We start from the raw sequence: 16750 nt of genomic DNA on the forward strand, positions 1-16750 counted from the left end.
ACTGGTGTGAGTCTTTTGGCACTTCTTCTTAAATAAGGGGAGCTTCTAATTGGTGTTGCAGGCCCACGCACCATCACTCCGTGGGGCCAATAAAGGACCATCACCCCGTGGGGCCCATAAAGGCGAGCCCAGGTGGAGTTCGCTCGCTCCGGGTCGTTCGCATGTGGGTTCAACCATTGATTAAACTAGAAAATACCCCGCGCGTTGCGGCGGGAATTGGTTGCAATACATTCGGAAGATATTTGGTTGTATAGTAGACAAATGTTTTGATAAATAATATGATAATTAAAACTAGAAAATACATATGTATAGTAATAATTATTTATAGAAAATAAAAAGAACCTAATATGTGCTTAAATTAATTTGTAGTTGCTAGGGTGGGGGTCTTCTTCGTTGATAACTATTTAGACATGTGGGGTTCCTTTCTTAATGTACTCGAAGATGTATTTGCTGGACTTATGTTCTTATTACAATCATCACAAATGAACATAATTAAGTAGATCACTAAGGAGATTGATGGACTAGTCGAAGTCGCCAAACACGTTGTTTGCGGTGTACTCAATCAACGTGTTCTCCATTTTAGCAGCATCCTCAGGCAGATAAGGAACCACGGCGTTGCTCGGTCCAGGAGGAACATCGTGCGAACCACCAACTCCTTTTGCACTATCTGGGTGAAGGTTGAAGTTGGCTTCAAACCTTTCCCCTTAAGGTGCTTTGCGTCCCTGAGATTGCTGGTACAGCATAACCAGATGCTTGGGCATTGTGCACTTTTTAGTAGAATGCATGTAGCATCCACACTTGTTGCAAAGCTTAGATTTATCAACCCTGGGCTTTGAAGTGCCTTTTCCCTTTTCTGGGTATCTAGATCTCCTGTTCCCATTGCGCTTTCGCTTATGCTCGAAATTGGAATGTTTACCCCGAAAGGTACCATTAAACTTCTGTCTATTTGCAACATTCAAATGGACTTTAGGTAAAGGTTGTGCCCCAACTGGGCGCTGAGAGCCATTCTTAGCGAGTAGCTCATCATGCTTTTCAGCCTAAAGTAACATGTGAATAAGCTCAGAATAGACAGTGTAGTTTCGAGCACGGTATTGCTGTTCGAGGATTCTATCTAAAGGGAGCATAGTAGACAAAGTTTTCTCTATCTTCTCCCCCAGTAGGTTCCTTCTGACAAAAGCACAGTTTGGAACATATCTTATGGACAAAATGACTGTACTCACCGATGGACTTGAAATCCTGAAGACGGAGATGAGTCCAATCATGGAGTGCTTCTAGCAGGACTATTGCCTTCTGCTGTTCATACCTCGTTTTGAGGGCCAGAAACAGAGTACTAGGAGATTCCTTCTGTAAATACTCAGACTTGAGATCTGGATGAATATGGCGCCTTATGATGAATAAAGCAGCATAGTTTTGTTGTTCTGTCAGCAGCGTGGCCCCAGCCGGGAGAGGAGTCTCCGGGGGTTGTATTGCACGCGCTATCCCACGGGACGCAAGACTGATCTTGGTGTCCATAGCCCATGTAGGGTAATTGTGGCCATTGAGGGCAAGCTCCTCAAACTCTTTGGCAGCCATCTTCGCCTACATGGGAAACCAAAAATAATTAATAACCATCATAGTTCTGTAATAAGAATGCAAAATTTTGATATTCAAGTGTAAACTTAAAAAATTCTCAACCTCAATTGTGTGAACATAACACTTTGAAGATCACTTAGATCTCACAGTAATAGGCTACATCGCCATTACCTTGTGTATGCTACAATTCAGATATAAGGAATACACGTTGGAGGTCGACCTCACAATAAGAGAGGATAGTCTGCAAATGTGCATTAGATCACAACTCATTACTTTGTGATTCCAAATAAGATGAGGGAGAAATATTCAAAAAAATTGCAAGTTTGATATGCGAGAGAAGATCTCAATCGCAAAAACATGTTCAATAAAAATGAGATGTGGTAAACACATGGAACATGTCATTCTTCCCAGATTAAATCCGGTACTTTATATTATCAATCCATTACATAATATAAACATACTAATAATTACACAAGTCCTAGTCAGATGTAATCTAGAACTGGACTAGTATGTAAGTAGCAGTCAAACTAGATACTAAACAGAGTCTAAAACTGCACCATATACAATAATTAGTACTACACTAATAAAAACAGAGAAAAAAATGGCGTCCACGGCCAACAGGAGGCAGCCGGAGAACCCGCAGGCGCCTGGGCCTGGGCCTGCACGGCCTTTGGCCGGCCCAACCGTCGTCGCACCGCATAAGACAAGGGGGGAGAGGGCGGTTACGGATACGGGTTGGATAATTTGATGCCCGCACCACCACTCGATCCCCTCCTCCGACACGACGCTACCAGCGGGGGGAGCGGCCGCCGCTGCATCCCATCAGTCTCTGGTGGTCACCGGCTCGTTGCTGACGAGCCCTCCTCGTCCGAAGAGGAGACGACGATGGTGGAGGCCTGGCGCAGCGGAGTGGTGGCGAAGCCGAGGTTCGCCGGAGCCCATGAGCCTGGGCGGCGGCTGGGGCGGCGGTCGAGGGCCGTGACGGCGCGCCCGAAGAGGCGGCCCAAGCGCTACTCCGCGTGGATGCTCGGGCCCGCAGTAGCCTCCAGTGGTGGTGGAGAGTTGACGCCGACACCTTCCTGAAGGAAATATGCCCTAGAGGCAATAATAAAGTTGTTATTTATATTTCCTTATATCATGATAAATGTTTATTATTCATGCTAGAATTGTATTAACCGGAAACTTAGTACATGTGTGAATACATAGACAAACATAATGTCACTAGTATGCCTCTACTTGACTAGCTCGTTGAATCAAAGATGGTTAAATTTCCTAACCATAGACATGAGTTGTCATTTGATTAATGGGATCACATCATTAGAGAATGATGTGATTGACTTGACCCATTCTGTTAGCTTAGCACTTGATCGTTTAGTTTGTTGCTATTGCTTTCTTCATGACTTATACATATTCCTATGATTATGAGATTATGCAACTCCCGAATACCGGAGGAACACTTTGTGTGCTACCAAACGTCACAATGTAACTGGGTGATTATAAAGGTGCTCTACAGGTGTCTCTGATGGTACTTGTTGAGTTGGCATAGATCGAGATTAGGATTTGTCACTCTGATTTTCGGAGAGGTATCTCTGGGACCTCTCGGTAATGCACATCACTATAAGCCTTGCAAGCAATGTGACTAATGAGTTAGTTCGGGATGATACATTACGAAACGAGTAAAGAGACCTGCCGGTAACAAGATTGAACTAGGTATGGTGATACCGATGATCGAATCTCGGGCGAGTAACATACCAATGACAAAGGGAACAACGTATGTTGTTATGCGGTTTGACCGATAAAGATCTTCGTAGAATATGTAGGAGCCAATATGAGCATCCAGGTTCCGCTATTGGTTATTGACCGAAGACGTGTCTCGGTCATGTCTACATAGTTCTCGAACCCATAGGGTTCGCACGTTTAACGTTCGGTGACAATTTATATTATGAATTATATGATTTGATGACCGAAGTTTGTTCGGAGTCCCGGATGAGATCGGGGACATGACGAGGAGTCTCAAAATGATCGAGCCGTAAAGATAGATATATTGGAAGGCTATATTCGGACATCTAAAAGGTTCCGAGTGATTCGGGTATTTTTCGGAGTACCGGAGAGTTACGGGAATTTGTATTGGGCCTTAATGGGCCATACGGGAAAGGAGAGAAAAGGCCTCATGGTGGCCGCACCCCTCCCCATGGACTGGTCTGAATTGGACTACGGAGGGGGGCACCCACTTCCTTTCTTCTCCTTCTCCCTTCCCCTTTTCCTACTCCATGTGGGAGGTGGAATCCTACTAGGACTAGGGAGTCCTAGTAGGACTCCACACTTTGGGCGCACCCTATGAGGGTCGGCCTCCTCCTCTCTCCCTCCTTTATATACAGGGGCAAGGGGGCACCCTAGAACACACAAGTTGATCATTGATCTTTAGCCGTGTGCGGTGCCCCCCTCTACCATAATCCACCTCGGTCATATCGTAGCGGTGCTTAGGCGAAGTCCTGCGTCGGTAGCTTCATCAACACCGTCATCACGCCGTCGTGCTGATGGAACTTTCCCTCGAAGCTCTACTAGATCGTGAGTTCGTGGGACGTCACCGAGCTGAACGTGTGCAGATCGCGGAGGTGCCGTACGTTCGGTACTAAGATCGGTTGATCGTGAAGACGTACGACTACATCAACCGCGTTGTCATAACGATTCCGCTTACGGTCTACGAGGGTACGTGGACGACACTCTCCCCTCTCGTTGCTATGCATCACCATGATCTTGCATGTGCGTAGGATTTTTTTTAAAATTACTACGTAACCCAACAGTGGCATCCGAGCCAGGTTTATGCGTAGATGTTATATGCACGAGTAGAACACAAGTGAGTTGTGGGAGATAATAGTCATACTGCTTACCAGCATGTCATACTTTGATTCGGTGGTATTGTTGGATGAAGCGGACCGGACCAACATTACGCGTACGCTTATGCGGGACTGGTTCTACCGACGTGCTTCACACACAGATGACTGACGGGTGTCAGTTTCTTCAACTTTAGTTGAATTATAAAAACAAAAAAGAAAAAAGAAAAAATAAAAGGAACAAGAAAAAAGGAATGGAAAAGAAAAAGAAAAGATGAACAAAGGAATAAAAAGGTTGCAAATGACCGCATTGGTATGCTGTTCTAGTTGGCTATCGAGGCTAGCTTGCACGAGGGCGTCGCTTGTTCAAAACCTGCTACTCGCTCTTTTTGCGCCAGTTAGGGTACCGTTTAGGATTTGCCTTCAGAGAAACTGGTGTGAGTCTTTTGACACTTCTTCTTAAATAAGGGGAGCTTCTAATTGGTGCTGCAGGCCCACGCACCATCACCCTGTGGGGCCAATAAAGGACCATCACCCCGTGGGGCCCATAAAGGCGAGCCCAGGTGGGGTTCGTTCGCTCCGGGTCGTTCGCGTGTGGGTTCAATCATTGATTAAACTAGAAAATACCCGGCGCGTTGCGGCGCGAATTGGTTGCAATACATTCGGAAGATATTTGGTTGTATAGTAGACAAATGTTTTGATAAATAATATGATAATTAAAACTGAAAAATACATATGTATAGTAATAATTATTTATAGAAAATAGAAAGAACATAATATGTGCTTAAATTAATTTGTAGTTGCTAGGGTGGGGGTCTTCTTCGTTGATAACTATTTAGACATGTGGGGTTCCTTTCTTAATGTACTCGAAGATGTATTTGCTGGACCTGTCTAGATAGTTGCACGTGAAGACGGCTGACCCTCAGATTATTTCGTATCGATGTCTTCACATGCGACGGTTTCTCTGGAAGTAATACACATTGGTGGTTTCATAGTATTCTTCATCTTTGCAGTAGACTCCATGTACTTCTTCGGAGTCTCCCTTTGTGAATAAGTTGATGAGTGGGGCAAAACATTATTTGGTCCACCCTAGAGAAAGATTCAAGTGTATATTGTTATTTGGGGCAGGCACCGGGAGCTAGCAGCTAGCAGACATAGACCTCTATGAAGAGAAATATGGGTTAATTAAGATTAGTAACTAAAATTCTGAATACATTTGTGAAAAAAATTAAAAAGGGGGACACATCTACTGGATGGCAGGCAACATCCGTCCTTATCTATGAAATACAATGGTTCCTTCTATAGGGGAAACTAGATGATGCCTCACGCGTTGCTGCGGGATTTTTTGGTGACTTGTTTGAGATATGATGGTTTAAGAATAAGTTGGTCCAGTTTCATATGACAAAGACTGGACGTGAGCGCCCTTGAAATTCATAACATATTGGGTATTCATGATACCTAAAAGTATTAATTTTTAAAATGAACATGGCGTTTGCCTACTGTGGTCGGCCAAATATTCATAGATCTAGCAATGTATGTAGAGCTTATCTCAAATCCATGGAATTGTATTTGTTCAATCTCTACTTTTAATGGACGACTTGATGAATAGTCTGCGCGGTTTATTTTCGCTGGGTTTTTTTCGTCATCCTCCCACCTCTGATTTTTTTCGTCATCCTCCCACCTCCGGTTTTTCTTTCATCTCTCCGCCTCGATCCTAAAAAAAACAGCCTCGAGACTCCCATCGATCTGTTTCCTCGTTCTATCGTCAAGACTCCCCCAGCCGTTGAGCCCTTCGCCGCCTCTGAGATCCGCCGCCGCCGCCCCTCTGATTCTGGCCGACGCCATCCGACTCACGCGCCGGCCGCCACCAGCGCGGCTCACCCTTGTCTCCCCAATCGATGCACAGCACCTCCTCGCCGTTCCCTCCCTGCGCCTAACCCTAGCCGCCAACCCATGTGCGGCTGCTGATGACGCCGCTCCGTCGAGCCCCCGTCCCCCGCTCGCCTTCTCCTCCGCCGGTGATGCTCGCCCTCGCTACCGGTCGCCACGCTGTGGCGCCCTTCATGGATGACGTGAGCTTCTAGGAGGCAAGCGCCGCTGTCACGTCGGCCTCGCTGGTCGTGATCCACGAGCTCACATCGCTCAACGGGTCCTCCCTCTCTAAGCTCCGCACTGCATGAGGTCATTGTCGGTGTCAAAACCGGCGGATCTCGGGTAGGGGGTCCCGAACTGTGCGTCTAGGCCGATGGTAACAGGAGACAAGGGACACGATGTTTTACCCAGGTTCGGGCCCTCTTGATGGAGGTAAAACCCTACGTCCTGCTTGATTAATATTGATGATATGGGCAGTACAAGAGTGGATCTACCACGAGATCAAGGAGGCCAAACCCTAAAGCTAGCCTATGGTATGATTGTTGTAATGTATGTTATGTCCTATGGACTAAAGCCCTCCGGTTTATATAGACACCGGAGAAGGTTAGGGTTACACAGAGTCGGTTACAATGGTAGGAGATCTACATATCCGTATCGCCAAGCTTGCCTTCCACGCCAAGGAAAGTCCCATCCGGACACGGGACGGAGTCTTCAATCTTGTATCTTCGTAGTCTTGGAGTCCGGCGGACGATGATAGTCCGGCTGTCCGGACACCCCCTAGTCCAGGACTCCCTCAGTAGCCCCTGAACCAGGCTTCAATGACGATAAGTCCAGCGCGCATAATGTTCGGCATTGCAAGGCGGGTTCCTCCTTTGAATAATCGAGAGAAGATCAGGAACACCAGGACAGTGTCCGGCTCTGCAAAATAAATTCCACATTCCATCGTAGAGAGAATAGAACGTACACAAGTTCAATCTGCTGATGTATTTTGCGGTATGACGTCACACCACTACCAAGCCTTTACTTGAATCGTTTTTTATTACACCACCTCAGCACGTTTTAGCGAAGCGGTTTCCTTGGCACGTCTTGTCGAAGAAGAGATCGTGTTCCCCTTATTCCAGGATTCTCATCAATACGAGCGTGGGTAACCCAACCGTGCCCGTCGCCACGCCTCCTCTATCGAAGGTGAATCCCGAACGGTCACGGAGACGGCTCTTGGTATTTTCCCCCTTTATAAGAGGACCAAGGCTCGTTCCTTTTCTTCAATCTTCCATCAAATCTTCTCCTTGCTCCAAGTTCCAACACCCAGAGCCCCAGATTCGAGCGCTTTGGACCTTCAACGATGTCCGGCTCCGACCTTCAGGGTTGGTGGATGCCCTCCTCCGTCACGGAGGAGGACGTGCTAAAGCTGCGTGAGGCCAAGTACCTGTCCTGCGAGATTTCGCACAGGTTGCCCGCCCAAGGGCAGGCCGTACCCACTCCCGAGCCCGGTGAGTACGTCATCTTCGTATCCCACCTCCGTCGGGGTTTAGGCTTCTCGACGGACCCCTTCGTGAGAGGGCTCATGTTCTACTACGGGCTGGATTTTCACGACTTGGCTCCGGAGTCCATCCTTCATATTTCCGCATTCATTATCGTCTGCGAAGCCTTCCTCCGCGTCACCCCCCACTTCGGCCTGTGGCTGAAGACCTTCAATGTGGAGCCGAAGATGATCGGGGGGCGTCAAGCGGAGTGCGGCGGGGCGGCCATAAGCAGGAGGGCCGATGCCCCGTGGCCCGAGGGCTCCTTCCAAGAGGAGCTCGGCCTGTGGCAGCAGGAGTGGTTCTATATCACCGCTCCGAAGGGCAGCAAGCAAAAGCCGCCGCCTTCATTCCGCCCGGGACCTCCACGCCGATTGATGTCGTGGGTCAACCAAGGGCTCAATTGGGGGCCGTCCGAAGACGTGCCTTTATTGCAGGGCCGGATTCGAGGCCTCCAAGCGAGGGAGATCAATCTGGTTGTGGTGATGCAGGTCATGCTAATCAGGCGTCTTCTGCCCTACAAACGCCGTCCTCTCCGGTTATGGGAGTTCAATCCGGAGGGACCACGAATTCTCCAACACTTCATGGGTATGACGCCCGTGGAGATGTACAAGTTGTTCTTCGGACCGCAGGTGGCGTGTCCGGAATTGACCGAGGACGCAGGCCTAAGCTGCAATCGCCCGGATACTCAGGTAAGTAGCTCAGAGTCCGGACGTTCTGTTTGTTTGCTTTTCTGAAATTCGCCTTCTAACCCATTATTCTTCATCAGGAGTGGGTAGCGCGATCAAAGCTGATAAGGTGTCCGGCCCCCCTCCCAGAGACCGCACCGGAGCCCGTGCTGGTCAGAATGTTGGAGGTCGCGCCCGTAGAAGGAGGTGATGGGGAAAATAGAAGAGCTATCACCTCGCCCAAGGGGGCGCCTGAAGAGGGGCGGATCGAAAATCCCTCCTTCCAGGGGGAGAAGAGGACCGCCTCCGAAGACCCGGAGGCCAAAGCCCCTAAGCGGGGGAAGAAATCTTCACCGGAGGGTCCTGCGTCCGGGGAGAACCCGGACGTACAACCGTCTCTAAAGGATCAGCCCTCCAGCGAGCCGTGAGTAGGAAAAGGGGAGTTCATCAATAAGAAAATACCCCTGTTTGTGCTTCTGTGGATGACCGAAATTTTTACCTTACAGTTCGGATCTGCGGCCTTCTCAGATGAGTTCGTCTTCGGGGGATCTTCGTCCGGAGATGATGGAGAGCGAAACGCCTCCGTCTGCTGCGCCATCGGACAGGGCAGACGAGCCTGAAGTATCGTCATGGAGGGTATCCCAGAGCCCGGTGGAGCCAGAGAGTTCGGCGCCGACTAGTGTCCGGCCGGGGAGCTGAAGGATCTACTTGAGAGGGCGTCTATCTCAGAAGATCACCGTGCTTTGATGAGTATGGTGATTGGAAGGATTTCGTCCACCGAAAGCGGATTGCATAATGCCGTCAGGAGTTTGCTGGCGGGATTTGAGGTACGCAAGAACGACGCACCTTTATGACAGTTTTGCACATAGAAGTGCGCCCTGTATAGATAGTAGCCCCTGAGACTCGGTAGGTTGTCGAAAGCGACACCGTGCCGAGGATCAAAATCGCAGGTATTGAATGTCGCCCTTCCTATGCAGGTGGCAGATAGTCCGGGGGCTAGCCGGACTAGTGGAGTTGTCGAGTTAATGCGGCAACTTGATGTGGCGGATGCAGACATCGCGCTTGTCAACCGGCGACTTGACGAGTCGCAAGGTAAATGAATTCTCCGCATTCACTTATTTAAGGGAGCCAAAGCCCGCCTCTGACAATATATATGCTGTGATACAGACGGTGTTGCTGCTGTGGAGAGCCTTCGGGCCGAGCTTGCTCAAGCCAAGGAGCAAGCCCGAAGGAGTGATGCGGCTGCCTCGAGGGCGGCCGAGGAGTTGAAAGCCGAAAAGGCTGCACACTGCCTAAGCAGGGAAAAGATGGCCGAATTGGCCGTGAAATTGAAGGATGCTACCGACTGCAATGAGGCTCTTGAAAAGGAGTGCCTATCGGAGCGAGAAGACCTGGGGAAGGCCACCGCCGAGGCCAAGGATGCCCGTTCTGCAATGCGGGCTATGAAGGAGGAGCTGCGCCAGGCCGGAGATATTGTGGCTGGCAGGCCTTTTCTGCTGCGTCGCCGGTTTACGGATCCAAAGTATGCCCAACTTGGCCAGCTGTGGGGTCCGGAGGATCCATATATGGACTTAGCGGCAGTGCGGCGGATGCCATTGTGCACTTCCGGAGTCAGAAGGATCACAAGACGGAAGAGCTATTTTGGTCTCAATTCCATAGTCCTGATCGTTCACTTCCGTTGACCGATCGGTTGGCCGAATGGGCTGAGCTGAACAGGTTGTCCGGACTTGCCATGACTGATATCGTGGCTCATGTCTGGCCAGAGAGGCCCAAGGCGACGAGCTATTTTGGCTTATTGCAGCAATTTCTTGGAGCGGTGCCGCATATCAAGGAGATGAAGCGGTCGGCCTGCATAGAAGGTGCGCGGATGGCCCTTGCCCGTGTGAAGACACATTGGACAGAGATGGATGCCACCGCTATTGCAGCCCAGGGTTCGGACGAAAGCCGGTTACCCGCCGAGCACTATTTTGGAGAAGTTATGCGTGGCGCTCGTGTAATAGAGTCGCAGTGCTCGAAAAATGTCACGTTCAAATGAACGTTTTATCTTGTAAAACAATGATTATGATGTAACCGCTTTTTATGCTTGTGCGTTCCAAGTATTAAAATATCTCCTATGCGGCCGTTTATGTATACGTTTGTATAACCTGAAAGATGGCAGTCTTCGGCTTCAGCCCCCACGCACAAGGTGCGGGGGTGTTCGCAAAGAATAGCGCGTTTTCACACTTAATCCGACGTCTCGGTCCTGTTAAGGAGGTGGTAGCGTAGCAAACGAGGCAATCCGGACTATGATGCTTTATCACTTTCACTTAGCCATTGGAGTTCGAGGGTGGGGCTACGATATAGCCCCTTGGGGCACCGCGCTTCTCCGGATTCGGGGCGCGTGTGTGCCTGACCGGGAAACGGTCCTTCGTCAAAGCGGGGAATTCTAAACATTCCGGTAGTTGATCGAGTGGTTGACCAGTCTCTCGCTGTATCATGACAGTCAGTTTTCGGCTTTCTCTACTGAGGTGCTCGCCTAGCCGAACTGGGGCACAATCGCAGTAGTTCTCCTGGTGCCGCGTTAGCCGATGATACGGAACGTAAGGCAGCAAAACACAGGAGCCGGGCAAACCCAACATTCGACCAAAGACATGATTCGGAGCTGATGCATATAAGGCCTAACTAGAGACGCCGAACACTCCCTAAGGTGTTCGGTCTTTATAATAATGGGCAGTACCATGCCCTAAGCCCCTAGTGTCCAGGTACGAGCAAGGTCCTCTGATGCGGCCGATGCCAAAACGTCAGGCTCCACTTTGGTTATAATGAGAAACCAAGGGATTATAACAACAAGAGATAGTAAAAAAGGTTTATGCAGGGTCTTAATCTGAAAAGAATCCTTGCGACGGGTCCCTACTGCACGTCTGCGCCTGTGTCTCCATTGTGCCGTTATCCTGGACGGGTGTGCATGTTGTTCATCTGTAAAAAGAGACGAACTTAGTTTGGAAAGAAATCGTGCGAAAAAATATATACGAAGGAAAAAATATAAATAAATAAGTAAAGCTGAGTCTATATGAGCTCGCTGTTGCTTGTGCACGCAGCCCCTTGTGAAGGGATGTGCGGCTAGGGAGCCCCTAGCTTATTTATGCCGGACTCGTCTGACCGTGTCCGGGGTCTTTAAATGACCCTCGCATTGAAATGATGCCACGTGGACCGGGCATCTTAAGTGTAAGAGACGCGTAATGTGGTATGACGTTAAAGCGGACAAAAGCTTCTCGTCCCAAGAGTGCTTGATAGCTACTTTTAAATGGGACGATATGAAAGATTAGTTTTTCGCGTCGAAAGTTGTTCGGTGATCCGAACACAACTTCTAGTAATAAGGAGCATGTGCACTTGGCGTAAGGGCCTGGCGTCACTCCTTTAAAGGAAGTGCGACTGTGTCGAATTTTAGTAAGGTCTATCCCCAACTTGCGGATTGTGTTTGGATACAGCAGGTTTAAGTCACTGCCTCCGTCCATCAGGACTTGTGTAAATTGCAGTCCGTCGATTATAGGATCCAATATCAGGGCAGTCCATCCTGCATTTCGAACACTTCTGGAATAATCCAGGTGGTCGAAAGTGATTGGTTTTGATGTCCAATCTCTATGTTCCGCTGGGTTAGACCGTGCGAGACCCATTTTAACGGGTGCCGCACTGTTTTTCCGCATTATCACATGAAGTGAATTTACTGCTTTGACCTCTTGTGGAAAAGTCTTTTGTTTTCCGGTGCTCTGCTGGTGGGGTTTATCATCATCTTCGCTTGATGCGTCGAGCCCCTTGTGTTCGGCGTTTAATCGGCCGGACTGTTTGAAAACCCAACAATCTCGGTGGGTGTGGTTTGCAGGCCTTCCGGGGGTATTGTGGATTTGACATATCCGACCCAAAATCTTGTTTAAGTTGGATAGCTCATCGCTGTTATCCTTAAGAGGCAGTGTTTTGTTGTTTGGCCGCGAGCTTTTGAATCCGGCGTTGACGCCGTGTTCTTTGGGCTTTTCTCTTTATTCCGGCGCTGGTCTTTTCTGCGCCGTGATTTTCCGTTTCCATCTCTGATCTCGGATGTACTTGGGTCGCTGGTGCTGCATCTTGCTAGCCAGCTATCCTCTCCCGCACAAAAGCGGGTCATGAGGCTTGTTAGCGTGGACATTGTCCTCGGCTTCTCTTGGCCGAGGTGTCTGGCGAGCCATTCGTCTCGGACGTTTGTGTTTAAAAGCTGCTAAGGCTTCGGCGTCCGGACAGTCGACTATTTGGTTCTTTTTGGTGAGGAACCTGTTCCAGAATTTGCACGCTGACTCTCCGGGCTGTTGAGTTATATGACTTAGATCATCTGCATCCGGAGGGCGGACATAAGTTCCTTGAAAATTTGCTCTAAACGCGTCCTCGAGCTCTTCCCAACTTCCAACAGTGTTTTCTGGGAGGCTTTTGAGCCAATGACGGGCTGGCCCTTTGAGCTTGAGGGTAGGTACTTTATGGCGTGAAGATCATCTCCTCTAGCCATGTGTATGTGTAGTATATAATCTTCTATCCAGACTCCAGGGTCTGTTGTTCCGTCGTAGGCCTCTATGTTTATGGGTTTAAATCCTGCTGGGAATTCATGATCCAGCACCTCATTGGTGAAACATAGTGGGTGTGCGGCGCCCCTGTATTTGGGTGTACCGCTATCTTCGGACACTTGGCGTGTTGCATTGCTTCCTGGGGCCCTCTTCTTTGGCCCGTAAATGGACCTGGCTGGGCCATCTGTCTTTCCAGGGTCATTAGTCGGCTTATGTGCGGCGCCGCTTTCAGATTTTGGCCTATCATTTGGCCGTCTATCCAGCCATGCAGCCTCCTTGTTTTTTGACTGTGGGGGCTCTATGGCCTCCTCGTCAAATTCTGGCAGCAGCTTGCGCTTCGGGTAGCTCTTTGATTGATGGCCATTGCCGTATTTGTTTGCGGTTTTGAGCACTTTGCTCCACCTCATTCTGAGTGTATCTTCCGCTGTTTTGAGCTTCCGTTTTTCCTTTTTCAAACTTCTTGCGGTGGCGATGAGTCTTTTCCAAAGATTTTTATTCTCCGGCGGTGTGTCCGGCGTGAGGTCGTCTGGACTGTTGTTTTCGCCGGGCCTGGACTGATTATCTGACTCATCCTGTTCAGACGGTTGCTTGTCTGCGTGTTCGTCGTCCACCGGTTTGCCCTGCTGTATTGCTGGGTCATTAGGAGCGCTGTTGTTGTCGAGGCGGGACTTATGGCGGCGTCTGCGTCGCCATTTTGGTTGTTTGTCGGCGGGATTATCTTCTGCCGCGCCCCGTTGGTCCTCGTTATCGCTTCCTTTTGGGGTATCCACCATGTATACGTCGTATGACGAGGTGGTCTTCCCGTGCCCTGTAGGCGCTGGTTCTTGTTCGTCTCCGGCATCGTCGTCCATACCGTCGATGTCTTCGGAGTCATAGTTTAGCATGCCGGTTAGATCGTCGACAGTGGCTACAAAGTGGGTGGTGGGTGGGCTTTGAATTTCTTCATCGTCCGAATCCCAACCGTCCTGGCCGTAGTCCTATCAGGTCTCTCCGGATAGCAAGAGGTGTTTTAATCAACTTAGGATGTTTCCAAAGGGCGAGTGTTGGAAGATGTCCGTGGCGGTGAATTCCATAACCGGCGCCCAATCAGATTCGATTGGCGGGGGCGTGGGAGGTCCGGAGTCCGGCACCTCAGAGTCACGAGCTTCGCGAGGGACAAGGTTAGTGTTCGGCTCCATCGCCGTAGAAGTTGCAGCCCCCGAGGCGGTGTCCAACCACCGGTCCTCGATCCGGGCGATCGGCTCCGGACTAAGGGCCGGAGCGGATTCTTGTGCGGCCACCAAGGCACTGTTCGGTGGCAGAGCTAGATCATGCCCATCGTAGCAGTGCGGCGCGCTTGGCTGTGGTTCGAGCCCGTCGAAGATCAAGTCCCCGCGGATGTCGGCCGTGAAGTTTAGGCTTCCGAATCTGACCTGACGGCCAGGGGCGTAGCTTTTGATCTGCTCCAGATGGCCAAGTGAATTAGCCCGCAGTGCGAAGCCGCCGAATACGAAGATCTGTCCGGGGAGAAAAGTCTCACCCTGGACAGCGTTGTTGATTGAAGACGCCATCGAGCCTATCGGTGACGACACAGAGGAACTCTCAATGAAAGCACCAATGTCGGTGTCAAAACCGGCGGATCTCGGGTAGGGGGTCCCGAACTGTGCGTCTAGGCGGATGGTAACAGGAGACAAGGGACGCGATGTTTTACCCAGGTTCGGGCCCTCTTGATGGAGGTAATGTTGGGGAACGTTGCAGAAAATTAAAATTTTTCCTACGGTTTCACCAAGATCCATCTATGAGTTCATCTAAGCAACGAGTCGAGGGAGTGAGTTTGCATCTACATACCACTTGTAGATCGCGTGCGGAAGCTTGCAAGGTGATGATGGAGTCGTACTCGAACGTGATTCGAATCACCGATGACCAAGTGCTGAACAGATAGCACCTCCGCGTTCAACACACGTACGGGACGGGAGACGTCTCCTCCTTCTTGATCCAGCAAGGGGGAAGGAGAGGTTGAGGAAGACAGCTCCACCGGCAGGACGACGGCGTGGTGATGGTGGAGAGGCAGTACTCCGACAGGGCTTCGCCAAGCACACAACGGAGGAGGAGAGGTGTTGGGGAGGGGAGGGCTGCGCCTTGGAGGGTGGTGCGGCTGCCCTCCCCTCACCCCTCTATTTATAGGGGGAAGGGAGAAGGGGGCCGGCCCCCTAGAACCCATCTAGGGGGGTGCGGCGGCCAAGGGGAGAGGGGGAGAGGGTGGCTTGCCCCCCAAGCCAAGGGGGCGCCCCCTCTAGGGTTCCCCCCTCAACCCTAGGCGCAAGGGCCCAAGGGAGGGGGTGCGCCCAGCCCACCAGGGGTTGGCTCCCTGCCCCACGCAGCCCATGTGGCCCCCCGGGAGGGGTGGCCCCTCCCGGTGGACCCCCGGAACCCTTCCGGTGGCCCCGGTACAATACCGATATGACCCCGAAACTTCCCGGTGTCCGTTTGACAACTTCCCATATATAAATCTTTACCTCCGGACCCTTCCGGAGCTCCTCGTGACGTCCAGGATCCCATCCGGGACTCCGAACAACATTCGGTAGTCACATACTAGTCTTCCTAATAACCCTAGCATCACCGAACCTTAAGTGTGTAGACCCTACGGGTTCGGGAGACATGCAGACATGACCTAGACGCTCTCAGGTCAATAACCAACAGCGGGATCTGGATACCCATGATGGCTCCCACATGCTCCTCGATGTTGTCATCGGATGAACCACGATGTCGAGGATTCGATCAAACCCTGTATGCAATTCCCTTTGTCAATCGGTACGTTACTTGCCCGAGACTCGATCGTCGGTATCCCAATACCTTGTTCAGTCTCGTTACCGGCAAGTCACTTTACTCGTACCGTAATGCATGATCCCGTGTCCAACACCTTGGTCACATTGAGCTCATTATGATGATGCATTACCGAGTGGGCCCAGAGATACCTCTCCGTCATACGGAGTGACAAATCCCAATCTCGATCCGTGTCAACCCAACAGATACTTTCGGAGATACCTGTAATGCACCTTTATAGTCACCCAGTTACGTTGTGACGTTTGATACACCCAAGGCACTCTTACGATATCCGGGAGTTACATGATCTCATGGTCGAAGGAAGAGATACTTGACATTGGCAAAGCTCTAGCAAAACGAACTACACGATCTTTTATGCTATGCTTAGGATTGGGTCTTGTCCATCACATCATTCTCCTAATGATGTGATCCCGTTATCAACGACATCCAATGTCCATAGTCAGGAAACCATGACTATCTGTTGATCACAACGAGCTAGTCAACTAGAGGCTCAACAGGGACATATTGCGGTCTAAGTATTCACACGTGTATTACGATTTCCGGATAATACAGTTATAGCATGAATAAAAGACATTTATCATGAACATTGAAATATAATAATACTTTTATTATTGCCTCTAGGGCATATTTCCAACAGTCTCCCACTTGCACTAGAGTCACTAATCTAGTTACATTGTGATGAATCGAACACCCATAGAGTTCTGGTGTTGATCATGTTTTGCACGCGAGAGAGGTTTAGTCAGCGGATCTACGACATTCAGATCCGTGTGCACTTTGCAAATCTCTATGTCTCCATCTTGAACATTTTCACGGATGGAGTTGAAACGACGCTTGATGTGCCTGGTCTTCTTGTGAAACCTGGGCTCCTTGGCGAGGGCAATAGCTCCAGTGTTGTC

Source organism: Triticum aestivum, chromosome 5B (assembly GCF_018294505.1).
Source record: "Triticum aestivum cultivar Chinese Spring chromosome 5B, IWGSC CS RefSeq v2.1, whole genome shotgun sequence".
NCBI classification, from domain to species: Eukaryota; Viridiplantae; Streptophyta; class Magnoliopsida; order Poales; family Poaceae; genus Triticum; species Triticum aestivum.